We start from the raw sequence: 27,831 nt of genomic DNA, 5'->3' as shown, positions 1-27,831 counted from the left end.
AGAATTTAGGAGGCATGTGCGGGCATTCGGAAATCCTGGAATGACTGAGATCTTTTGAATATATTCTGGGTCTGTGGCTGTCACTGCACACAGGGACCTGTAGATTATACCAACACTTGTCTGATTTGCACAGGCTCGACTTCCATCATTCAAAGACTTCTCACAGTAAGGGACAGAGAGCAAGAAATATGATAAGCATTTGGCAGAAAAGTGATGATGCTCGGAGCTTACCAGACTCACCTGTGCTGACAGAATCATATTCAAAAGGAGGAATTTCAGTTACATATCTTAGCACCTTTAAACAGGCTTAGAACTTGTACTCCCCTCTGGGGGGTGTGTGGCAGTGGGGATTTGAATACAGCCTGAATGTGTTTTCTCTCTTGCATTTTTTATTGTTTGAACTAACAAAAGGTCTCACTTCTTAGTGGAACACATCCTTAAGCTCAAGATCCCTTTAGCTCAGCTTCCCAAATGCTGAAAATTACAGTCACATCCTGCCATGCAGGCTTTCATGTCCACTTTAGCTGACTGAGTCCACTGCACTGAGGAGCTCACACACAGCCTTGGTTTCTGACTGTGCTTGGGAAAGCTGAGGCCCTGCCCTGGCTGGGTGCAGTCAACAGACAACAGGAGGCAGCAGCTTCAGTCCTGGAACCTCAAAGCCCCAACCAGATTAAATCCTCCTCCCCTAGAACCACAGGCTCTAGAAAAAACCCTCATAGGCTTTCATCTGCTCCCCATTGTGCCTCTGTTAATGAGTTGCCCCATCTGTCTTTCCTGCCAGATGGGCACCCATGGTCATCTTTCGGAGTCTGTCTAACTGCCTCAGGTTCTAGGAAGTCAGTTTTGTTAACCCTGGATCAGGCAACAAGCTTTGCTCAGAGCTCTTGTGCTTGTTTCATCTATTTATCTTTTATTTTATTTCATGCGCACAGGTGTGTGTGTGTGTGTGTGTGTGTGTGTGTGTGTGTGTGTGTGTGTGTGTTACACACATGCAGTAACTACTGATGGGGTCCTGAGAAGGAATGGATCCTCCCCAGAACTGAAGTTATGGATAGTTCTGAGCTATAATGTGAGTGCTAAGAACTGACCCCAGGTCAAGTGCAACATATGCTCTAAACCACCTTGAAGAAGCCACTTCTCAACCCAATAATCTCTTTTCACAGGTAATGTTCAGTGCTGAGCGCACAATCAGCTATCAATACCATGCTTTGCTTGGTGTCAATAACAATGTCTTAAGTGTCATTTAGCAGGTGCTAGACACTGAAAAATACATTTTATACACAATTCTCTCAAGTCTCTCAACTGCCTATTTTTATATCCGTTTCACATAGAGAAAACTGAGGCATACTAAAGACGGAGGATATCCGAGTCACTCAGTTGGCTGTTAAGTGGCAGAAGAGGTACTTGGTCGGGTTAGCTCTAGATGGGTAGACATATGTAGACATATGTGTAGATAAATGAAAGTACCGCATTGAGACAACAAGGAGGAAGGAAAGAGCAGCAGCCCTTTGGGAGTGAGGTTGTTAAAATGGAGCAGGGCTGTGGTCTTCTCAGGGAAATTTCATAACTAGATTTCTGGGCAAGTTTCTCCTAAATACTCACCCCACTGACTTTAAAATGCATCATGGAGAAGGAGAAAAGCATGGGAACAACTGTCACTACTAAGCTATGGCTTAGAGGGCCACATGCCAAGGACCATGATCCATGAAGAGACACAGAAGAGCCCGTAAAGGACTGTGAGGCCAGCCTAGAGATGAAACCTTCCTATGTACAACAAGATCTAATCTAATGGTTTTTGTAGAGAGTAACAGAGTTGGACACAAGATATGTTCTCACACAGTCCAATTTCAGGAACTCCCTTGTCCCCCCTACCTCTTGCCTGCGTAGACAATCTACAAAGAATGGTGACCTGTCATACCCTTCCCGTCCTGCTCCTTTGACCGAGCTCTTGTACCTCTGCAGCTTCTACGCCCATCTGCTAAGTCTAGGGTTGCAAAAATGTTCCAGGTTTGTTGGCTGTCAAGAGTACAGGATGTCTGCCCACTGGGGATGGATCTTTGCCTTCGCAAATATGTGAGTGTGAAGCAGCTCACGTGGGAAGTTAGCACACGGGCTATTGTGGAGGTTTTGTCCATTGCTATGCGTTGCAATGCTAAGTACTGGCCCCCAAGGTTTAGTTGCCTCCAGGGGCAAGGAAGTTCTCATATACAACAAGTGATGCTATGTTACCTTGCTCCTTAATTTAAAACTATTGGTTGAATAAAGATGTCTAGAGCCTGTAGCTGGGCAGAAGAAAGGTAGGCAGAGGTTTGGTTCCTGGGATTGGAGTGTGAGACAGGACCATGAGGGATGTGTGTGTGGGGGGGGGCAGAGAGGTGAAGAGAGAGAAGATACCATGGGGAAGGTGAATTGTGAGAGCATGGCTAAGAGACAGTCAGAATAAGAACGGCCTAGGCAGAGCATGACAAGTCATAGCTCATGATTAATGGCAGGGAAGTAGACAAAATAGCATAGACGGTAGATATCAGTCCAGCTCTAATGCTGATTAAGGTTGATTATTAATATAAAAGTTGTGTGTCTTTTATCTGGGAATCGAAGGTGAGGGTAGAAACCCATGATTGTGAAGAAATATTACTACAATAAATATAAATACAAAGACACATCCATAACCATTACAGTCCATGCTATTGAGGGCTTTTGAGGATTTGAGTCCCCACCGTCCTCTCACTGAACATTTCACGCAGCCAGCCCAATGCCAGCATGTGATCAGAAAAGTGAACCTGCATCCCCATGAAGAGATGTTGCCACTGCTCTCTAAGCCAGAGGTTTCCTTGAATAACTTGGCTTTCTACTAAGCAGGTTCTGTTTCACCTTTCAGAACAAACAAAACCACGCATCTCAGGGGTAGAGCATTCAGTCATTGTCCCCAATATAGGCTGAGGAGAGCCATCTGTTTAGGAAACACACCATGACTACAGTCTACTATCCATCCCTTAGCTCGAGAATTCTTCATATCCTGGACTTTTCCCATGGGTCTCTAACCACCTGCCTACCTTCTGGAAGTTTCCTGATAGTTACAATGTGTTTAGGGAAAGGAAGCAAGCTTTTCAAAACAAGTGACAGGTTTGCTACAAGGGAAACATGCTGGAGAGGAAGTTAACACTGCTAAAAGGCAGTGTAGTCTCACTTCAAGGCAAACTGGCCAATGCCACGGGGGATTCTATCCAAAAGGGCTGAGGCTCGGAGCCAAAGTGGCTGCTGCCAGTGCTCACCCCAGCACCAGCACAGGTGATTTGGGGGCAGCTGCTCCCAGAAGCTCTTTTTCCCAGTCCTTAGTACAGTATCCCATAGCCTGGCAGTGACCCAGATAGAAGGCATTCTTTTAGATAACAGACTTCTTCATTTTCCAACTTCTTAAAGACTATGAATAAGAAAGAAAAAAATCAATTCCTTGGTGTGGAGAAGTGAAAATTGGTCTAAGAGTGGTTTGCTAGCTAAAGCATCTATGAGGCCTCTGTATCACAACTCACTAAAGCTCACCTCAACTTAAACCTGACAGCCTGAAGAAAGAAGCACAGTCCTCATTTTCCAAGGATTCCTCACAAACAGAGTGGTCACCCAGGTCCAATTTTCTTAGGTGGCTATAGACTTGCAAGACATCCATCAACAAAAGCCCTGTGGCTAGCCCATGTGCTTTAATACACACAAGTCACATTTTTTGTTTGTTAACTTTCCATCACACTGTACCATTTCATCCTCATCCCAATGCAGAGCCCATGGCTACCAGCAAAGCTAGGGTCCTGTCCCCAGCACAGGTAAGGAGTGTTCTCCAAAGTGCACTTATCTCACAGCAGCGCCTACACTCACTGCTACCTGGAAATGGCAGCACCTTGTCCAACCACAGAGGCTACGTCAATGCGCACATTCCATAGGAACCACAGACGAGAGCAAGCCTGGCGGGAGGGGAATCTCATGTATAATCTCGTTCACACATGCAATACATTGAAAAGTATTATTCCAGGGCCCCACGGCTTTGTCTGATCTGCCAAGGCCACTGTGGCACAAATGGCTGTAAGAGGCCAGGGCTGGGACACAGGAGGGGTAGTATTGAGTTGTTCTAACATGTGAGAAAGAGACATGGCCCTCTGAGAGGATGTAGACACGTAGGGGCTTCTTAGCTCACCTTTCTCTAATGTTCGTCACAACTTCACTAGGTGTCACCCTCTTGCTCTAAGACTCCCTCCTTTGCCTGGTTTCAGTTGCCTGTGCTCTCTTTGCATCTCTCTCCAACCTGCCTTATCACCCTCCGTAGAGTGTACACAGAAGCCTTGACCACAGACAGAGTCCATTACTATATTTAGGGACAATATTCATTTTACTGACTGCTGATATAAGGTATCTCTGAGACTCAGTTGGAAGAACCGATAGGCCATCCCAATAAATGCCTGGACACTAGTCCTATCAGGAAGATGAAAGCTTAACTTGTGAGATGGATGGAAACCATCCTGCTGGCTAATCCCCACCACTGGTCTGATGTAGGGCATTCCAGAGGCCTGACCAGGACCTTCGTCCTGCCCAAATTCCCAGACAAATATATTGCATAGTCACTGTGGGCAGGGAACCTTGGAGGCAGGCTTGGAGAAAAGCTGGTCCTCTAAGTCAGAAGTGAGGTTAGAAGCCTTAGTGAGAGCCACGGAGAAGTCTCACAATGTTAGCTTTAAATAAACACAGAGTGCACTGTCCTGCTGCCCTGCCTCTGTCTATAGACATGTCCTGTGAAAGTTTCTCCCAGTAACATCGTGGAAAAAATACCTATTCGATTGATAGCCCAAGGAAGAAAGGCAGGGAAGGAAAGAGGGAACTGAGAGAGGGAGGGAGAGAGGGAGGGAGGGAGAGAGGGAGGGAGAGAGAGGGAGGGAATAAGTAGAAATGAAAGAAAAACAGGATGTTAGCCTATATTTGGACACACCAGGCACTATCAAGTTTGCCCTATGATATTACAAATAGTTTGAGAAAGATTTTAATGATATTTGTTTTCCTTCTTTCCCAATAAAAGACACTAAAACACTTTTTAAAAGCTGCCTAAAAGAGTAGTGATATTTGCAAGGGGGAAAGTATCAATATAAAATGTAGTTTAAAAGTTTAGCTTGGAATGAAATGATAAATGTTGTAACCTTTCCAAATCTGCTTATCCCTCTAAGACGAAAATCCATTCTTATGACACTGGTTCTCTTTCCAGAATATATTCATTTGTTCATGAAGAATCCTAAGGGTGTTTCTATTAATTTACCACTTTGGGGAAATATCACTAACCCAAGAAAAGTCTTCCTGTGACTTCACTGTCACAGGAAATGATCTTGTCCCATGCTGAGCTGAGATGTATCAATAGCTAAGATTTTGTAAAGAGTATTCAAAGGTTGATGGACATCTCCAATCTAAAAGCCTGATCCATCCTGCATTCTCAGAAACAATGTTCAGAGTCATAACATGCAGATAAAATAGGGTGCTAACATTTAGTCAAATAGAAAACTCAAATGGAGACATGTTGTAAGATAGGATACAATGGTTACAATGTATTTAAGGAGACAATAGAATTTGTGAGGAGAAAGCTTCTTTGGCTCTATTTTGATCTTTTCATATCGTTTGTTTCATTTATGAAATTCTCTCAAACTTTTCTCTATTTTTCTCTTTTTCTTTCCTTTTTTTTTCTCTTGACAAGTTTTTTTGTTTCTTTGTAGCTCTGGCTGTCCTGGAGCTTCCTTTGTAGACCTGACTGGCCCTGAACTCAGAGATTCACCTCCCTCTGCCTCCCAGTGCACCACCTCCACCCACCTTTAGAATCTGTTTTGACTTCTCTTGCTATTAAAAATCTAAGCTGAATGCTCTGGAATTTAATTACTTATTTTTAAATATCAACTTAAAATGAAAATGTATAATCACACATAAACATATACTGTCAACGTGGTCTAAAAGAGGTCTTCGTTTTATGTCTTGTGATTACTCTCCCAGTTGCTTAGTTTTTCTCTTGTCTACATTTGTAAACTTAACGTTTATAGGATTGAAAATGTGCTTGGAGAATTGTGACAGCATCCTGCTAGCCACTTGATAGGATACCACATAGGTACCCATTGAGGAAGGAGTAGACCGCAGGATGAGAGATGCCAGCTACCTTCCGTCTACTCTGAAATGGGTAGAATGGGGGACAAATATGTCCACCCAGCTTCTGTGGCTCAAAACAGAGACAGAGCATTTCTTGTCATGTTGTCACAATGGATGTCAAGGGCACATCTTATTCTCCTATTTCTTTTTTTTTTTTTTTTTTTTTTTTGGTTCTTTTTTCGGAGCTGGGGACCAAACCCAGGGCCTTGCGTTTCCTAGGCAAGCGCTCTACCACTGAGCTAAATCCCCAACCCCTTATTCTCCTATTTCGTATCTGCTGTGTCTTAACCAAACCATTTTGGAGACAAACCGATTGCTTATGGTCGTCCCTGAAGAATGTGGCAGGTGTATGGATTTTCCTGTTTTCATAAAATTATGATTCACTTTGATGAACTCTCTAGAATGTGAGTGCAGCCCTTGGGACCCTAGGACCCTGGGATTTTCTAGGCAGACACAGAGAACCAGCAGGTGGAGGTGGATGGATGAAAAGGATGAGCATGTGTAGTCTCTGATATGTTGCTTGCTTCTGAAGTTTCTGTCAGCCAGAGCTTCTCCAGCAGGCCTTACCTTCTTCCCCTCCACCAGCCACTACCCAGAAACTCTTTGCTGGTATGAAGCCAAATTGGGGGTGACATAAGAGCCACAAGGTGGGTACCCAAGTTCACTTGTAATCCCTGCCATCCTGGTGGGGCTGAGAAATGGACTTTTGCCATTCTGCAGATGGATTTTTTTCCTTACTCTGTCTTCAAGAGGATGTCATCCTAGAACTATGGCCTCAGAACAAAGAAATAAACTATCCCCAACACCCAGAATCCCACTCTGCAAAACTTCTTAGTGGGCCACAGAGTCCCCAGTGGCTGGGAAGTGCTCTCTGTGGAAGGAGCTCAATGAGTTGAGAGTATTTAAGCCCTAGGCACATCACCACACTCGGAGTTATGTCGGTGCTGAAGTCCAATGCGGTGGATATCCGGGAGAAGTCCACCAATGCATTTGGCGGAGTAAATAAGGCCTCTCTCCTTATAGTCTGCATTTTCTCAACTTCTGCAAATGACTGTGAACAGGATAAAACTATTCAAACTTGATAAGACCTTTCAGAAATGGCTGGTAATTCATTTAATCTTGCCTAGAATCACTTGTATATAATCAAAGTTCGCTGGACCCAGGCATCAAAGGTATTGGGTCCCACATTACTTATCTACTATCTCACTATGGAGTGGTACTCAGCGTCAATTGGCCTCCTCAGGAGGGGCAGTGGGCTCTGCCTTCCCAGCCAGTGCTTATGTCCTCATTTATCCTCCAGAAGGACGTTCTCCTGAGTAATATTCTTGCTACCCCAAATGGCTTTTGGGCACAAATCAGATCACACACAGATCTTCAGCTCTGTCTCTCCATGAATTAAAACAAACAAATAAACATAAAAGCTGCTAACAGGTTGGAAGGAAAAGCTCCACAATGTCTGGTTTCTCGGACGGCGTTGCGGTGTGCTCCACAAGACTCTGACTCTGAAGACATACGACATCGGTCTCCATACACTAGATTCTACTGGCATGTGCCCCTGGGCTTCGACTAAAGCAGAAGGGGCCTCATCGTGCATGGCTTCCCTGTGGACAGTCTTTCCTACAAAATCTGCTTGTGGGTTTGGGGCACTACGAGCACTGCTGGCTGGGTGAAAAAGGACAAACTGATTCTCCATGAATTTTTTTTGTTTCCAGTTATACAATCATATAAGATTACTTCACCTAGCTTTCAAGGTTATTGTGTGAATTAAAAGTAACACAAGCACCTACAACACCCATGATAACATCTGGCCCTGCATGCAGAACCAACCCGACCAATGTTAGGAGGCACTGCTATCATTCCAGTCTCCCCCACAAGGTCCAACCACTGGTCCAAACAACTCCGAGAGGCTTTGAAGCCTTCTCTCAAATTCCCACAAGATTCCACCCCATTTCCTCAAAAAGGGGGAGATCACAAATCTGGATGAGAAGCTTTCAGAAACCTGTCAGAGTGGTTGAAGTCTGGGGTCCTACCTCAGATATCCAGGTATATCAGAAGAAGCTGCGTGCTGTCACCAGCCAGGTCTGGCTGAAGAAGGCATGGCCACACTTTGTGCCTCATAAATGCATCAGAAGCTTGTGTGGAGGGAATCCCCATTCTTGGTCCTAGGGCTCTGTACAGCTCTCTGTTCTGAAGCAGGAAGCTAGCTGCCTCACGTATGCCTGGGTATGGGAGTGACCATGATACTCTCTTCTAGAAGGCTCTGACCAAATAGCCAAAATGACTCCAATTCTGCTTTTCTCTAGATAGAACAGGATAGGGGAGGCAATCCCAGGGCAACCTAGGGAAGGTTGTTCTATTAAAAGCCAAAATATGAGAAGTTCATGCAAGGAGAACCTGGGAGCTGTCCACAGCCCTACACCAGCATAGCCTCCAAATGCTTCCCCACTGGACTAGGTAGGGACTAGAGATTAGGCAGGACTCTTAATCAGAAGCGTCCCTGGAGATGGGGTGAGGAGGGCTATGTGTCTCTTCTCTCATACATGGTGATGTGTTCTCCACCAGGGAAGGGGGATGGGGTTTAGAGATAAAGAAAGAGTGAGGACACCCTTCTTTTGCAATGCCTACACTAGGCCTCTTTCCACAAGTGGTCTTGAAGGCCAGATGACTGGGGTGCAAAGATGACTGCTGCGTCCGCCAAACCATCAGAAACAACCAGAACGATACATATGGGGGTGGGGGTGGGGCTGCAAAGTGGATAAACCCACCTCCGATTCCGGATACCAGGTCGAGAAGCTGGGTCTTCTCTTACTTGGAGGAGCTGTGCACACCCCTTCTGCATTTCTCCACACACCCTCCAGCTTTAAGCTAAGGATCTTTCCTAACCCAGCTAAGGGCTCCCCCACTCCTTCCTTTGCTCCGCCCAGGTACAAACCTTGAAGCATTCAGGGGAAGGTGTCTCCCAGAGCAGCCTCCGCCCTGGATTCTCCTCTGGATTGTTGGGACCCCAGCCTATCTGCTGACAGCTGGGGATTCCCCTTAGTTTCCTACACATATACCCCCCCTCCAGGGATCAGATCAAGAGTCCCCTTCCCATTCCGGAATGTGGAAACATCCTGGACGCCCTAGTGCTGTCATAGAAGGTGGGCACAGATCTACCGACCCCGGTGGTGGAGATGAAGGGGTGTAGAAGCAAGCAGGTGCCGGAAAGAAGAGGGGCTGTGGTCCTCTTGGAGCCAGGGACAGCGTCCTCGGTTCATGTTCTGAACATTCAGTCACCGCCCAAGATGCCAACGCATTCAGAATATAGCTGAGAGGTTTGTTTGTTCCTGGGAAGGGAGTCCTTTCTACCCTAGGCAGAAGCAGCCAGCCTTCCGAAATACCCCGGGGCAGGAATTCCAGCGCTGCTTGCCACCTCCGGACCTCCCAGGTACCTAGCCCCTCCCCCTGTATTTACACATCCAGGCCAGCGCCCCCAACCTCTACCCGGACTTCAATCTCTTCTCTAAATCCTCTTCAGTGGCCACGCTGAGGTGCCCCTTCGCCCACATTTGCAGAGCTTTTCCGCCCCCCTCATCCTTGGGCAGATCTCATCCTCCGCTGCCTCCCGCATCCTCAAGAGGGATCTTTCCCTCCCAGAACCACTTACTTCACCCACCCAGATCAGCACTTGCATTTCCCACAGCATATAACCGCAACCGAAAGCCACTCCGAGGGTTTTTATTATCGACTTAGGGGTGGCGGGCTCGAGCGGTCTGACACCCACCGCTCTTGATGAAGACCCTGGGTGACAGCAGCATTCCCTTAAGTCCCACCTCTCCTGGTTCGCCCTCTCTGCCCCTACCCAACTGCGACAGGCAGGAGAAGCACTACTAGATCCCAAGCCTCTGGATCCGGAACTGCAGGGAGCAAAAAGTCGAACTGCAAGAACCCAGTGAGAGAAATGGGCAGATGCGTTAAAGCTAGGGGAGCTGGGGGAAGGGCGCACGCAAGAACTGAACAGACACCGCACCAGGTGAGAACCACGCAGGGAGGGTCACAAAAGTTTGCAGACTGCTGCAAGGCACCTGGTTGCACAAGAGCGAAAAGGGTCGACTTCCCTTCTCCAGGCAGGGTCTCTCCAAAGATCTGTGTCAAACGGACCTGGAGGTTTGGACCAACACGGCTCAGAACTGCGGTGACCGTTCTCTGCTTCCCAGAGAGATGGCCTAAGCACCCTGACTGGGAGCTGATCCCGCGCTCTGCGTAAAGCAACAGGCGGCTGCACCTTACCTTGCGCCAGTCCTGGATTGGGATGGCTGCTCCATCCTCGTGGCGCAGGGAGGAGGCGTTTGGTGCGTATGCCTAGGGGTGTGCGCGCTGCCGGGGCTGCAGCGGCCGCCAGCTCCAGCAGACTGCAAACTGGGCTATCCACCCTGACCCGGCCCGCCGGCCGGGCTCCGCTCCGGAGCGACCGCCGCGGCGGCGTGGATGCGCTGTGGCCAGGGCGCAGGACGCAGGCGGTGCGTGGCGCGGCTGGCGTCTTTGCGCGCCGCCACCGAGCGAGGGTGCGGCCCCGGGCTGCCGTGTGGGGCACGACTTGGCTTTCACTGCTGCGGCGGCCGCTGCAGACCCTGTGCGGGGTGCGGGAGCCTCGCTGGAGGAGGAGACAAAGATGCGAGGGAGGCAGAAAGCCACTCGCCAACAAGCAGGCGGCTCAGTCACTAGAGGGGACTCGCCTCCAAACCTGGACTGGGGATGGAGGAGGGGCGAGGCTTCTGGGACTAGACAAGCTAGAGCGAGTGAACGTGACTGGCAGAGCTGGCTATCACCTAGCTGGCACTGCTCTCTGCCGCGTAGCTGGAGGTCCTGAATGAGGAGGGGAGGGGCTTCATTCAGCTTTTGCTAAAGAAGCAGAGCTTAGGTAGGAACCTTAGCTTCCCCTCTGCTCTTGCCTCCTCTTGCCCAGTTCCGGGACATGTTGCTCTGGCCCCAGAGGGAACTGTTTAGTCTAGGACCATTGCTGTCAACAGCGAAAAAGCAAACATTTAAAAATTAATTCCACCAATGACTTATTGGGTGCCAAGTACTGTGCTAGACTATTTTGAAGGGTGAGACAGAAGACTGTACCCCAACCTAAGGTTCTGTTGTCATATTTTCCGATGAGTGTACCCCGACTGCCGAGCGTTTATGCAATGGGTAGTGCTCCCTGCTTCCCCAGGATTCCCTGTTCTTCCCAGGGATGGATTTGTGAATTGTGCAGTAGAAATAGTGCCTTAAGGTGTGTGTGTGTGTGTGTGTGTGTGTGTGTGTGTGTGTGTGTGTTAGAGAGACAGAGACAGAATTACTGGTTTTGGTAATAATCTTATTTCATGACTTTAATTATTTTTAAGATCAGCACCAGAAACCAATTTAGGATTGAGCAACTTGCCTTTCCAGGCTCAACACACACCACAGTCTTTCAAATTTTCTTTCTGGACCCCACCCCAGGCCGGATTCGTTTTTTCTCTCCTCTATGCTATTGCCAACTTTCATCTCCCATCTGTTCTAGGACTGACATAGTGATAGATTTTTATCATTTCACTCTCCGGTGAGACCCTGCTAGGCATTCAACAGACTTTGCATCTACTGAGTCCATTGGACTTAAGGAGTGCTCATCTATTCGACGATCATCTCCTTCGTGAGGAGCGAGTTCCAGTGTCCCTGGAATACGGAGATCTTGGGATAGAACCTCTAGATTCTGGAGGAATGGGCCATACAGCTATTTTCACAGGCCCATTTGCTGACAGTACGCAGCTATCTCCCTTCTCTTTGTTCTTAATTCATCTCCTCCCAGGTCCTTTCTCACTTCCTTGCTGAACTCCCACAGGCCAGAAAGCCATGCTGGTGAGCTCATACACAGGGCAGAAGTCAGGCACACTGCAGCTAGCAGCTGGAGCAAACGAAATGCAGACGCAGACCCACCAGAGAGTCTTTGTCATTTGCTTCCCATCACAAGCATGTTAAAGCGGATAACATCTCCACATTCGAAATGGTGCTTTTCTATGCGGGTTTGGAAGTATGCTGGGTCTGGCCACACTACAAAAATGCAAACCACTGCTCCCCCAGAGCAGCTGTGCCCTGTCAATCAGCGCCAGGTCATACACCTTTGTATTCTACGACGTGCATTTCTAACATTTCACAATGTGATTTGATTAGTCTGATTTTGAATTATCATCACTTTTTAACATTTTTAAACTGAGAATTTGGGACCTAGAAATAAATACACATGGATAGCAGGTAGGTAATTTGGTATAATTATTCAAAGGAAAACTTGGCATTCTCATTGGAAGTATAAAAATTTGTCTGTGATACTGTGCCAATGATTCGACTTCTCAGAAGTCAGGAAATAACTGAGAATACACACAAAATGTATCTGTAGAGATGCTCACTAGACTGCTGAATGAACAAGGGAAGGTTGATAAAATATCAGATATTGAACTGTTATAGATGACTACCGTCGTGGGTGATGGGTGTAAGTGTAGCCATCACACAAGATGGCCCAGGACATAATGGAGTTCACAATTCACATCTCACAGAACTAGCTTGCGTCTCCAGGCCTTCCCAATTGTTGACTATGCGATCTTATGTTTGATTTTTTTTTTCCGGAGCTGAGGACCGAACCCAGGGCCTTGTGCTTGCTAGGCAAGCGCTCTACCACCGAGCTAAATCCCCAACCCCATGTTTGAATCTTTAATTGCTGCTGTGTTTCAAACTAAATAGCATTTGTGAAGCACTCACTTCACAGTAATGTCCAAAATGTATAAATTTAGTTAAAAGAAGAAATTTCTGACTATGGCTCAGGTAACCTCTATGGTGGCTTTCTGGATTGGTTGCCTCATCACGTTATCAACATGACTCGCTGACTGTTGGTGTCAGCCATGCTATAAAAAGGATAAATGACAGGCCACGGAGTTTGTCACCTCTGATATAAACTTAGATTTGTTTTGTAGCAACCAGGAATCAAGTCCAGCTCAGCAAAATATGCTCTTTAATATGAGAAGCTGATTGGTTGTTTCCTCTGCTTGTGCTGACAGCCAATTAAACAGTGAAACAGGAGAAAGGTGGCTTCCTGGAAGCCCTACCTATAACTTAATTAGTGAAGAGAAGGAACTTAGCACGAAAGGGTCATGAGACTCTCTGACCTTCATGCTCACCTTCAGGGCCCTTCTGCTTCAGACGTGGGTCATTTGTAAAAGTTGTCTGCACAGTCAAGAAATGTTGCAAAGATATACAGGTGTGTGGGATGTACTGATGTTTTCTGTTTAACTTCCTTTAGAAATGAGTGAATTGTTTCAGTTTGTATGTCATAGAAACCTTTGTGTATAAAAGAAATTCCTTCAATTCTGCCCTGCAGTCCCAATTGAAACATCTCTACAAAAGAGCGATGCCTTCCTCCCCAGTGGAGCTGCATTTCTCAAATTCAGATCGGTGCCTGAGGCCCTGTTATCTATAGAATTTTAAAGAATCAAGATATGAAGATGTCGCTCCCACAAAACGTTTGCAAGCCACTGTGAAGCTGCCTAAAGCTGGAGCATTCTTGCCCCTGGCCTTACCCTCAAGTGAAGGAAGCCGGGCCTGTGCTTAGCCTTGCTCAGTATGGAAGCTGGGGGCCTGGTGGTTACTCCTACATGCATTTCTCCAGGGCTTCTGTGTATTTCTCTTGGCCAGTGGCTTGGTTCATATGGAGAGGGAGGCCCAAATGCAAATCATACTTTCCCTTAATAATGAACACTTGAGGAACGGTTCTGGAGTAATGGTTCTGGAGTAATGGTTCTGGAATGCCGTCGGTGCAGACGGATCCAGTGCCTGTCCATCATTATACATTGCCATCCATTTTAATCCAGAAAGTATCAGCACACAAAAAGATAGAACAGCCTAACCGTCTAAACGATGTTGACAAACGAGCAAACTTTCTCTCCAAGTATGGTGCTGCTTTCGTAGAGAATTGGAGAGCTAGTAAGTTAAATATATTAACCATATTATATATTTGATTTTAATAATGATTTTAGGTGGTAAAAACTGAATTTCTTAGCATGGTCTTAAGGGCCTCTGAGATTTAGTTAGCCCCCTGTCGTCTCATTTTCTGCCAATCAGTTCACCTCCCCGTGACTTGCAGGTCAGGTCCGTGCAAAGAGTATATGTCGGTTGCAAACTTACTGAGAAGATGAATAATTCAAACCCCTTGCCTTTCCCATCTCCAAAACAGCAACATCATTTCTGAGCTACTCCATAGGGAAGCTAATTAATTCTCTGAAAGTGGGAAATATTTTGAAGTTCCAAGGTACTTTAAAAGCTCTCAAGAACACTAACACGTGCAATAAAGACAGTATTATTACTTCCGTGGCATATAAATGGCAAGTAATCCCCTATTAATGTCTTTCTTTTGAATATACTCACCACATTATACAATGCACATTAATGTATTGCTGGCTCATTCCTTTGGGGACACCCTGTGTGGACTGAATAAGATGGGGTCTCCTCTAGCTCTACTGTTTGCTCACTTCTTCAATATTGAGAACTTCCATTTATATGGTTTTCCTAGCAGAAAGGTGACCATGACCTCAGCCATCTACGGTTCTGCCTTACTAGGCAGTATGAGTACCTATGGGTGATTGAAGTGCTTTGCCTATACGCTGTCATTTTGCTCCCAACCTGCACAGTTGAGTAGAGATCATTGTCTTGGTGGTTTCTGAAAACATTTGAAGAGTTAACTGTGAGTTTCGGGTGAGCATACGGCAGCTGAATCGACCACGTGCCGAACCTCCATGGCACATACGTGTTCGTCCACCGTCTGCAGGCTGAGTCCTAAGCTGTCAGGCTGGGATAATGTCAGAGGCAGCAGCTCTCCAGACGGCTTTCCGCTGCAGTCATTGGAGCCATTTTTCTGCATCTCCTTCAGCATTTTTTTTTAAATTCATCTTCTTGTTTAAACAAATTCACTTTTCTTCTCAAAGTAGTTCAAATTTGGTTTCTGTCACCCAGCACCAGAAGCATCCCCACTAACACAGCACTGAGGAATGATTAAGAAATTCCTCCCAGAGAAAGTCTATCAAAAGATAAGACAGGGCGTCTGCACCGTTGCTTTAGTACGGTCTTTTCTCTCCTGAAGTCAACAGCTTATTAAGAAATAGAAATGGAACCTCAGCTTCCAGAGAGTAAAACTGGGCCTTAAATGTGAAATCCAGGAGCAAGGCAGACACTAGACTAAATGAAGCCTTCCCCAGAGGAAAGACCTGGGTCACTTGCTGCTATATTGTAATAACCGGAAGAATATTTTGCATGGTTAGTATGTTTTCATTTAGAGAGTTAGCATGTCTGCTTATACATCTCTCTCACTCCCGTTGCAAATAATGAGAACTGCTTCTGCTAACTCATTCCATAAACCAGCTACTATTTCACAGAAGCATCTACAAAGCCTCATTTAGCTATTTATTGACTCTTCGGGTGTGGCCAGGTATCTCTGAATCCAAGAGGACTTGTTCTCATACATCAAATAGTTTGCTCTGGGGGACCCATGTTCTTTTTGCTGTGATGATGATTTGAACCCAAATGTCACCAAAATGTTTTTTTTTTCCTCTGTATTGTACCACAATCTCCTTAATGTATTTCACCAAAGGGCAGAAATCTGTTCTGGGTAGTGAGCCCTCATCATCCATAAAAGCAGCTACCTTTCTTCCTTTCTGTGTTGTTCTATGCAACTAAGAACTTAGCAAACTGCTTGAGTCCACAGCGTTATCCCAGCAGTCTACTTCGGAGACAAACCTGAGCATCTCTCTGGTCTACTTATTCTTGACTTTCAAAGAAAAGGATCAGATTCCCATGCGTTTTAAAGAAGAGGCCAATATTTATGAATTTGATTCTTCCCCTTAGTAAACAGCTAATAAACAGAGCATAAGATTCAGAGTTCCCTAGGTCATGTGCTGGACTTCCCTCCTAAGAATGTCTTAGTGACTGATCAGACAAGTCAGCTTACCTTGAAGATCCCACATCACATTTTCGACAAGGCCCAAATACACTAGAACAGATAGATATTTTCTATCTCTGTCAAAATTTGGTCTACATGACTCATAATGGTGAAAACGGTAGAAACTACCCAAATCCTGGCCAACTGGGAGAAAGACCAAATATATCTGTTCAGTAGACTGTTGTTTGGGCAGGTGAAGAACTGATCTTAATTTACTGTTTCAAATTGTCTGGTAGAGAGGATGTTTGAAAAAGTAAATGGCGCTATTTTATTCATGATAAAAATTATCTTCCCCCTGGAATTTAATTAGAATCTGATTGTTTAGTGACCTCTCCATTTTGAATGGTAAGCCTTTGAAGAATCTATGTTGTTTCATTTTTCTAGCATCCTCTGCCATTAACACAACTTTTCTCTGAATTAAAACCTCTGAGTTATTCATTCATTCATTTATTCTTTCATTCGTCCATCCATCCATTTATTCATTTATTTCTGCTTCTAAGACTTTGAATCTTCTGCTCCTATTTGTGATTTTTATATGACTAGAACATTCAAAATTATTTTATTTATTTTAATTAATTTACCCTTTAACAATGTCTTACATATACACAGTACATTCTGATTATACTCACTAACACACTCTATTATTCACCTCTCATGCCTACCAACCCTCCCAAACAAATCTCTTTCTACTCTACATCATTTTGGTTTGGTTTGCATTGTGACCCACTGGGATTTATAAGGGCTACTCATGGGGCCACAGGTATGATGCTATCTGCTATCGCATGAATAGCTCACCAGTAGTTACAGATGACTTTCTCCTTAGCCGTTATTAGCTAGCCTGGATGAGGTGGGTCCTGAAATGTCCTTCCAGTCTATGACTGAATGTTCACACAATTTTATGAACGCCATGTCATTCCTATAATACAGTGTTTCACCATTCTCTTCTCTATCACTCGGCTCTTACATGTTTTTCCATCCACTCTTCTGTGATGTTCTCTGAGCTTTGGAAGTGTGATATAGGTATTCTGTTTAACAATCACTTGTGTTCTTCTTGACTAGCTACGAGCCTTCAGAGTAATGGCATTCACTATAAAGAGAAGCTTCTATGACTAAGGCTGATGATGAGACTAATCTATGGTTATAAACATCAATATTTTAAAGGCAGTTTGATAACAAGTTCTTTCAGCGGTACAAATGTAGTAGGCTTACCCTATTGCTTTTGACCTCCCCAGGCCTGAGCTTTTGACCAGATCCACCATATCTTGTATACACTTCCTTCCAAAAAGCTGGTCTCAGATCCCATTAGAAATCAGTTGATTACCTCCTTAACAGCTATGCCACTACTGCACAGGAAGGCAAATCTTGCCTTGAAGGTTGCTATCATCACATGCAGAGTCTAAAGCTGAGAAAAATTATCACTGAACTTTTCTTTCCTCACTGTCCATATAACAACTCTGGAGAAATCTTCTGGCTTTTTCTTTGTATTTTACAACTAAGGTGTGTAATGTTTTCATCTATAGGCTCTTACCTTTTAGTTTTCCTGGGGCAGCCCAAGGCAGTGATCATGTTTCCTGCACCGAGAAATGATACATGGTTAGGATGAGAAGTGTGCTAATTACTTTGATTGAACGTCCCATATTGTATAAATGTGTTCTATAATACTGTACCCCAGCTACACACATCTATTAAACCTAGAAATATGTTTTAAAATGTGAAGTTCATGAATGAACTTTGAAAGCATTACTGTCTATGAAAGAAACTACTTCACAAAGACTGCATGCTGTATGACTCCATCACATACAGTAGGAAGATCTGCAAAGCTACAAGCACATTTGTGGTTTCTTGGGCTAGGCTTTGGGGTAAGGTTCCTCTTGAAGAGATGACTGTATTTTAAGATCACCTACAGCGTCACCTGTGAGCATATCTGTGGGTATACTAAACCTCACAGAAACACAGACATATGAGCTCCACGTAAGCAAAGCTATGGTGAGTGATTACACTGAGGTGATGGCAAAGTTAACATTAGGACAGACGAAGATTGTACTATCTTCATGGTCTCTCCCTCTCAAACTATAAAGGTACTTGAAGCACCTCAGTGTGCTGACCATCTCATTTCTTCCTTAGATCTCCCTTATCCATAATGTCTCCGACAACGTCTTTTTGGAGTTTCAGTGGTGAATTAATATCTTTATTCTTACCATTTAGTAGAATGAGCCAACTCAATTAGAATACCAGAAGTTTTCAAAAATTGGAACGAAGAAGGGAGAGGGACACTGAAGAGGTCATCATTAGCAATAATGCATTCTTATTACTTTTGCATTCCACCAACAACGTTTGCATCTTCAGTAAGGCACTGAAGACATACCGTGCTCTATGCCTATGTGTGAGCTATGACTGTCTGAGGCTGGCTGCCCTTCCTCCCTCTGTCATGCTTAGGGAAGCCAGCACAATATTCCTGCTAGTTGGTCTGGAGTCAGTTCAGTATTTAATTATGGGGTTGATTTTCTTCTTTTGTACTAATGTTTTATCCACCCACTGGGGGTGTTTGAAGGATCTGACAAGGGAGTTTTCTGGCCGATCACATTTTATTGTAAGAACTCAAGGGCATGAGGGAAGAGGCTTCCTACATTACAGGATGGGGTTTCAGTCTTTTATCTAAACTTAAAGAACACAGGAAGCCCTAGGAAAGCCATGGGACTTTCCAGGTGTTAGTTTTCTCTGTTGGAAAACAAGAGAATTGTTCCATAGTCTGCAAGGCTCTTTTAAGGGTAGGCATTTCCCCCAACAGGCCTGATGCTCTCCAAACACAAGTCTGTTTATGTTTGCAGACCAGAAGCTGACAAAGACAATAGCATAGTGTACTTGTCAGTGCTCTATGCCTTGCTGGCTAATGAAGTCTCATTTCCATAGCTTCTCCCTGGGACATCAGCCTCCGAGGTACCTCTGTGCTCTGAGAGATGCTTCCTTCAAGAGAGTTAGCAATTAAATAAACAGAAAGATACTCTGAGGGCCCCCAAAACATGAACCTCAATGATGTACTGTTGGGTTACCCCCACAGATATCTGCCTGGGTACTAGGTTATACCAGGATACTCCCACACAGACATTCCTTCCAATGTGGGCCTGGTAGTGTGTTCTGTCAAGATATTCACACAGATAATCTATCCAGCATGGTCCTGGGTGGAGTGCTGTGTCAGGATACCTGTCATCATGGGCTTCAGTAGTGCCGTGGGTAAGGATTTTCCCACACAGACACTTTCTCCAGTGTGGGCCTGAATGGTGCACCCTGTGAGGATAGCTCCTTCAGCCCCGCCTGGGTAGTATGTTCTGTCAGGATATTCCCACACAGATATCCCTCCAGACTGGGCTTGGGTGGTAGATTCTGTCAGACACCCACACAGATACCCACTTCAGTGTGGGCTTGGGTGGTATGCCGTGTCAGAAGACTCCTACACAGACAACCTTTCCAGCATGGGTTTGGATGGTGTGTTGTGTCAGGATACTCAGACATGGACTCCCTCTAGTATGGACCATGTGCTATGCTGTGTCAAGACACCTACACAAGTACCTCTCCAGTGTGGGCCTAGTGGTATGCTATGTTAGAAGGCTCCACCAAAGAAATCCTTTCCAGTGTGGACCTGTGTGCTATGCCGCATGAGGAGACTCCCACAGACACCGTCTCCACCTAGGTGTACCCACATCATGTGATACCCACCAAGGCTTTCCCAGTACCTGGAGGCTGATGATTGCATAAGTACACTCATATTCCACGGTTAATCTTTCCTGAGGTAATTGCCTTCATTCTATTTTCAGGGAGTTGCTAGCAATGAGCCATGGCCTAATGACAGCTGTACAGTCAATCTGAGATCATATTTCAAGAGGAAAAAAACCCACAACAGTCACATGTGACCAATGTGCTGCTACTATGGGTCACTGTCCTCATTCTGCACTGGTTAAATGGGGAAAGCAGCTGGCTGGCTTGGTCAGAAGGAGATGCAAATCTGTGATGCAGGTTATTGAGTAGGTCTGGCCTATACTCTATTAGGAGCCAAAGAAGCATTTGAACAAAGAAGGACATTCTCACAACAAGGGCACCAGAAGGGCTAGTTTTCTTTCTCTCTACGCCCTTCCCTTCAATCCACACCCTCAACTAGAACCAAGATTAACTCCTTCTTGAATCACATCCCACCATTCTTCTCCCCTCCTACACTGCTGTTGATTGAGAACATTATCCTTCCTCGGTTGAACATTATCATTTCATTACCCCGATCCCCACCTCTTCTTTGGCGTGCCTCACCCCATTCTGTGCACAGCAGCTTCAAGCCTGCAAAGTGACTCTGATATACTTTGTACAAAATTATTCAATGGCTCATGATAAAATTTTAACTTCATTAATCAGCCAGCAAGCTGAATTACAACTGCACTGGCTTATTCCACTAGCTTCATTTCTTGCTATTCTTCCTTCTTCAGTGGTCCAGTCAGATCCAGATGCTCACAGTAGTGCCTCCCAGGGGAATGCTTTCTGGTCGGAGCTCCTCACACACTCACCTTCCTCATTCCATTTAGGCATTTCCTACCAACACTGTTTTCAGTTAGGTTCCTGTACTTGAGTTAGTTTTCATACCTCTAAAGATGGCACTGTCTGTATGATCAATGTTACATCCATTTACTTCCAAAATAGCAATCATGAGACTAGATAGAGTTTTCATGGTAACCTTGGACATAATTACCTGAAACTATTGACCATGTGTTGCATTTCCATTTCCCAATAACCAAAACAGATTATGGTGGTTTGAATATACTTGGCCCAGGAAGTGGCACTGTTAGGAGGTGTGGCTTTGTTGAAGGAACTGTGTCACCATGGGCATGGGCTTTAAGAGCCTCATACTAACTGCCTGGAAGTCAATCTTTTCCTAGCAGCCTTCAGATGAAGATGTAGAACTTGTAGCTTCTCCTGTACCATATCTGCCTGGAGGCTGCCATGTTCTCAACTTGATGATAATAGACTGAGCCTCTGAACCTGTAAGGCAGCCCCTATTAAATGTTGTCCTTACAAGAGTTGCCTTGGTCATGGTGTCTCTTCACAGCAGTAAATCCCTAACTAAGACAAAGATGCTCAAAAAATGCCTAAAAAACAAAATGAAAAGTGTTTTTATGAAGTATATTAATGTATGTGCACTTGTAGTTTTCACAAAAGGGTTCATATTGGATTTAGAAGATGAGAGAGTGAGTAATCTACAAGATGAATCAGGCAGAATAATAAAAGTAATGAGATTATGGGAAGATATGTTAGTAACAAAAATTATACATATTGAAAAGTCAATAAGCCAGGAAAACTCTGGTCTGTGTAGAAACTAATTTAAAGATGATATTGATGAAGCATCTAAGAGTTGAACTGCACTGGAAATGTAGATGTTGCTTGTGAGGCATGGGAATCCTGGAATCATGAGCTGGGGAAATATCGAGAGGAATTTTAAATGTGAAAATTGTATCCACAGATTATAGAAAAATGTTACTGATTCTCTTAAATATTCAAGAATGTGATGTCACTTTCATTGGGGAGGAATAGAATGTAAGGTTGAGGAATCCACATAAAGAAAATTATAATGAGTGTAAGAGTTGAACTTAGTTAGAACTAAGATCTCATCTCGGAGGTTGTGAGACTCAATATAGTTTGAACAAGGTTTATCTCCATGTTTGCAGACTAGACATCTATGGTTATGAACTTGGGGTGGATGGACGATGCCTTGGGAGGGATGGAGATCATGAGGCCATTAAGAACTCATCTGTGATGGATAGTTCTTTTTTTAAAAAATTATATTTATCACCATCATCATTATTATTGTGTGTGTGTTTTGTTATTCCATAGTTTCTAACCACCCTCTCTAACACAAATCATACTTAATGTTGTCACTTAGAGTACAGTATACACACAGCACCACAGAAACTAGCCATGAGGCTAGCCCTCACTACTACATAAATATCTGAAGGATGGCCACCATCGACTGTCTACTGCTGCATGCCTATTCTCACTTATCATTAAGCTTCACAAAAACATAAATCACTTAAAAATGAAACATGTATGTTTGTTGACTAAAATAGTAAGCATCAAAAAATTTTGCTATTATTTGGCCAATGAAAAATTTTAAATTTCAAGGAAGTAGGCACAAAGGACTCTAAAGTATGCTATGCCTTGCCTGCCTTAGGCTACAGATATATTCTATTTTCTTGTGAAATCACCTTTACAGGAAGAGTTCTCCCTGGCCCAATATGCTTGATGGATTTTTTTGGGTCTTCTTTCTAGAGCTCCACACAGCTGCTGTCTTCCTAAGGCTCGATTGCTTATTTGACATTAGAATAATGAATGTTATTTCAAGGTTGCTTCTGTCAAAGCCACCAGGTCCAGCCCCCTGGGGACTGCTCTGTATATAAAGTGCTTAATTGAAAGTAATCAATGCCACAAATCAATTCAGGATTTAGCATCAAACACTGTTTGCTGAATAAGACCAGCAAGGAAATCCCTGTTCTCATAGAACTCAGGTAAACCCCAAAGTGGAAGTTTCATTCTAGCTGACTCTGTCTTCCTTAAAAGGTGTGGGCATAAGCCAAGTCTCCAGAAGCTAGAATGCAAGGATAAATATAGAAAATTGATTGAAGTTTTTTATTTAATAAAAAGCATCTAAAGATTTAATAAAGTAGAAACCCTGCATTTAATATAGTTTATTCAAATAGAGGGGACATACACCTCCCCCGCATATACATGCACACGTGCGCATATACACAGACACAGACACACACACACACACACACACACACACACACACACACACACACACACAGAGTTGGGGGGGAGGAAGAGAAAAAGAAAGAGACAGAGATAGATAGGTAGATAGATAGATAGACAGACAGACAGACAGACAGACAGAAACATTTCTCCCACCAGGTAGAAGTCCATAAAAATCAAGGTTGCCTTTTGATTATCAGGAAGGACATGATGTTATCTCTTTGTACACTTTCTTGAGCTCTGACTGTCCCTTTTCCTCTTCTTGGTCTCTGGAGATGAAGCTGAAATATAAGGAGCATTGTATGGTCTCACAAGCATATACATAGCCACTTGTATCTTTGGACTCCTTGAATTTGAGTCATCTTCCAAAGACTCAGAGTCCACAGCAGGAAGTTTTGTGAAAGTAGGTGGTTAGGAGTGGCGCTCAGAAGGGAAATGTAGGAAGCAGAATTAAGGAAGGGAAAGCATCTAAGTAGAGATGCAATCTTAACTGAAGTGTCTTCCATCTTGGAATATGAGGTGTGGCACAGAACTGTTCTTCTAAAGGAAAAAGAAGCGACCCTGGCCCTTGCCTGCTCAGTTGAGTAGGATGTGAGTGCATCGTGACCTCACTAAGGTAAATCTCCCTTTTCCCATGCTGTTCTCCAATAGCCAGTGGTCGCAGCAATCTGTACTCACTAGCAGAGGTGTGATGATGTGCCCCTCTTCACAAGTGAGTGAGACTTGGGCATAGTACCAGTAGTATTTCCTCAAAGACTCATGGATCACAGTTATAACCATTTTTAATACCCCAAGCCCTCTCTTAAAGGTTGCTACTTGGCACAGGGATATTGACAGTGCCTTGAACATCATGGCTGGCACTGTGAGTTTGTTTTGAGGGAGTTCCTGTACTACAAGGCAATGGGTACACAGCATTTACCACCCCAGATAGCACCTTCTCCTTGAAAGCTCCAAGTGCTTTACAAAGAAGTATTTTAACAAGTCTCAGGGAACAGTGGCAGGGCTCAAGCAAGATGGTAAAGCATTTGATCTAAAGATGAGAAAATGTCGTTTTATTACCAACTTTGAATAATAATTAAATGGAGCCATTTCAGCAAATTCCTCCAAAATCTTATTTGCATTTATATTTTTTCTGCTTATTTTTTATTTATGTCTCTGAAGAAACATGATCTTGCACAGTATTTTTCAACCTCAGCGTATTCACATTTGAGGCTGAAAAACATTTGAGCTCTGCTCTTCATTGCAGTGTATTTTACAGAAAACCAGGGTTCTAAGCAGTAGATGTTTCTGGTCTATCTAACCTTAGATTGTCAAATATCTACTGGAAGTTAAACTTGTCTTGGCTGAGAAGTTAAAGGAGTCAAAGGTCTTTCTGGTGATTGCAAAGAGCTTCCATAGTTACATCTTGACCACGTTCAGTTATCTTAAGCCTTGATCTCCTTTTCTGTAAAAGGACAACATATTCACACTGAGCTGTCTACTGTTTTGACTGGCTAATGTTGGTGCTGCCTAGGGGGGACATTGGTCATTTTAATCTCTTGTCTTTGTTTCTGCTGATTAGAAAAGACTATTTTATAGACATATGATCATGTGTGGAGAGTCTTTTGGGGCCACTTGCTTTTAGAAACTTAGCAGGAGTTTGACATCAGGCCCAGGACAAAAAAAATAAGCTCAGGGCAGAAATCTGACTTTGGGCCAGGACTCAGGAAATAGGCCCTGATTAAGAACATTTACATTTGAATTAATGCAAAGCTCAGAGCCTGCTCAGTGGAGGTAAGTGTGGCATCCCTTTTGTCCTAGTCATCATGACTGGCCCCTAGAAAGGTGTTTACAGGATTGTGTTTATTGCCTTGCTTGTTCCTTGACCCAGAACTGATATTATTTTGCATGTACTTAATGTGATATAGAAGCAGACTGGAAAATAATAAACCCACTTCAGCCTCGTAACTGGCTGGAGTCATGTTATAATGTTATTGTAGAACTAGAGTTTCATAAAGGTTACTCATTGTCAGAGCCTGAATGTGCAGAACTAGAGTTTCATAAAGGTTGCTCATTGTCAGAGTCTGGATGTGCAGGGCCGGACATGCCTGAGGGAGAGCCAGAGACAGGACTTGCCAAACCAGCTATCAGCCCCAAGGACATTGACCATCCGTAGCCACCCCCTCCCCTTCCTTCACCCCCCTGAGTGAGATGAGCCACCCTACCTGCCTGCTGAGCTGCTAGATAACACATACTCCTTGCTGATGTCATTTCGCGCCGAAAGTAACCGTGCACCTTTTGAATTGACCAATCATGTGTAACCACGCGAATGCCCCTTACCTCCCCTATATAAACCCCCGAGTTTGGAAGCTCGGGGTCCATTCCTCTGTTTCCTGTGTGAGATACGTGTCGACCCGGGATCCCGCTAAGACCCGGGATCTCGTTAATAAAGCTACCTCGTGCTTTTACATCAAGAATGGCTACTCGTGATTCCTGGGGGCACCCCACCCTGCGATCGGAGCAAGAGACGCAGTTCCCCATTTTGGGGTTCGCTCTTTCATTATCTAATTGTCTTTTTCTTTTTAATCCTCACTTCTGCCCTAGAGAACCTGTTGACTGACAGAGCTAGCTGGATCAATCATGGTCCAGAGAGAATGACATAAGACTATGTTGTACAACTTAAATTCTAGCTTAAACTCTCTCTCTCTCTCTCTCTCTCTCTCTCTCTCTCGCTCTCTCTCTCTCTCTCTCTCTCTCTCTCTCTCTCACACACACACACACACACACACACACACAGACACCTCCAGTACCTGCTCACTGGAAAACATGCCACTGTTTTTCTTAGATTCTAAAATGAAATTGTATTAGGTATTCCAGACTTTCAGACTGTTTAACTATGTGACACTGTTGTAAGACCATTCTGTGAATTCCCTACTGGATAGATGTTGTTGCTCCCAATGCATAATTGAGAATCCTTTATGAGAAGGCCTGCTTACCAAAAGCAACAGTAAACAGTGGTTTGAAATTCACACCAAAATTGTCTATAGGAAAAGAGAATAGCTTTGTGAAGTGTGTCATAGACAGCTGAAACTTGGAAAGAGAAACGCACACAAAGCAGCATCACAGTCTGCGTCATTAGCTCCTGGATGGCGTCTTCTTTCTACTCCTGCAGGTGGAATTCTTCCTGTGTCGAACTACAACCTCAGAGACACAGATCATAGAGTGGAAGGTGTTGCCTCTGTTTTCCCTCTCATTTCATGGGTAATTTAAATCAAAACCCAGAAAAACATGAAATAAACTTCCAAAGCCACTAGAGAGCTCAGTATTATCCTTACCATTAATATCATGAAGATTTTTCTGAAATAGCAAATATTAGATTTGCTCAAAAATTTATCTTCTTCTGTCTCTTATATAGAGGTGCAGATTACTCTGAATTCTCTCATCTTCCTGAAAGTTTCTGAATAAGTGATCATGGCCTTGTTCCTAAAATAAAGAACTCATGACCAAGAGTAGAAATACTGTCTTCACTTTGGACCTGTGGTGGGTGTCTTTCTCTGTGGTCTCTTTCCTCTGGAGATGTTGGATGACCTTTTCTCTACAGGCCAACACAAATGAGAAATATGTTAGGCATTTTGCACCATGAGGTCTCTGCTAAAAATCTACCATTGCGATTCAAATTCACCATAGACATTGACATAGCTACATCTCACTAAAATCTTAATCACAAAAATAGGCAACAGGCAACACAAGATTTGGTTTCAGTCAATAGTTTATCAACAGTACGGTTTAGGATCTTCTTTTCTTTGTTTACCCACTTTACAGTAAGCATTGATTTCTGTTGCAATAGTGCTTGTAACCCAGCACTTTTCCAGAAGTTAAAAGACATTGTTGCCAAGTAGATGAAGTTTCATTTTGATACTGTGGTCTGAATAGCTTGGCTTAAACAAAAATGGGTATCCCATTAATTATGCCAAGTAATCCTTTGGTAAAATTGCAAGGCAATAAATTCTCTAGCTAGATGTGGAAATTAAACAGTTGATGACTTCTGATGTAAGAATGAATTCTAGAGAATGGTGTCCAGACATGCTTATGATCACGACATTAAGAAGTACTGAGAAGTCCTGGATCTGACTTGCCTTTCCTTGCCTCCAATCCATTTTCTTCAAATTGGAACAATTCTGTATCCTTGAGGTTAGTGTGAGGTGGCTCCGATATCTGTTTTTTTCAGGTAGTTTAAGTGTCTTCTCATCTGGTTGTACCTTTAACAGAAAGACCAATATCTAAATAGCAGATACCTGCAGCTATTTCTTAATCTCATTATCCTTGACCAACAGATACATCTGAAATTTGCTATTTATAACCATACTTCCCTTCTAGAAACTTCCCTCCTCTGTGATTTCTAAATTCTTCCTCTCGCTTGGCTCACTAGTTCATCTCTATGGCTCTTTAACCTTGCAAGTGCTGTGTCTGTCTATCAGGGCCTGTGCTCAATGCTTTCCTTTCCCCCACAAATTCATTCCGATAACTCTCAGCCATTTCTGTGACTTTGAAACCACCAACCCACTCATGATTGAAAAATCTATGTCCCATAGTCCCCAACCAACCAATCGACCACTGTGAACCCTGCTATAAAGGGACAGAACATTCTGACCAAATAAAGAGTCCTGAAAGAAAAGTCAATTTCAAGCCCTAACAATAGTTGTGATGGACTAAATGTGTATGTTCAATATTCATAGGCTGAAACTCTAACCCCTGCGGTGATGGTACTGGTGGACAAGGGCATCACAAGGTTGTTTGATTGCAGGGGTAGGACCCTGTGACATTGTAAGGACATAATGGCTGCCTATGACAAAAGAGGGCCTCACAAAATGTTGAATCAGCAGGTAGCTTGATCTTCCAGAACTATGAGAAATAAATTGTCTTCT

At 44.0% G+C, this 27,831-nt stretch overlaps 1 protein-coding gene and 1 long non-coding RNA gene across 6 annotated transcripts in view; one reads left to right on the top strand and one right to left on the bottom strand.

Moving 5' to 3' along the window:
- The window catches only part of Lrrc3b (leucine rich repeat containing 3B), a 78,073-nt gene extending 67,209 nt beyond the window's left edge, over positions 1 to 10,864 (bottom strand). The window contains exons 1-2 of one of the 5 annotated variants that reach the window (XM_087585524.1): positions 10,772 to 10,864; positions 10,432 to 10,527 (exon numbers count right to left, since the gene is read on the bottom strand). The gene's annotated coding sequence lies outside the window, so the exon portion shown is untranslated. 5 annotated transcript variants of the gene reach the window in all.
- LOC108352885 (uncharacterized) overlaps positions 9,485 to 27,831 on the top strand; it is a 69,037-nt gene continuing 50,690 nt past the window's right edge. Inside the window, exon 1 of the long non-coding RNA XR_015638232.1 lies at positions 9,485 to 9,589. This is a non-coding gene — a long non-coding RNA (uncharacterized LOC108352885). The remainder of the gene's footprint in view (positions 9,590 to 27,831) is intronic.

Source organism: Rattus norvegicus, chromosome 15 (genome assembly GCF_021556685.1).
Source record: "Rattus norvegicus strain SHRSP/BbbUtx chromosome 15, alternate assembly SHRSP_T2T, whole genome shotgun sequence".
NCBI classification, from domain to species: Eukaryota; Metazoa; Chordata; class Mammalia; order Rodentia; family Muridae; genus Rattus; species Rattus norvegicus.
Note: the sequence above shows the minus strand (reverse complement) of the source record. Positions and strands in the feature narration are given on the sequence as shown.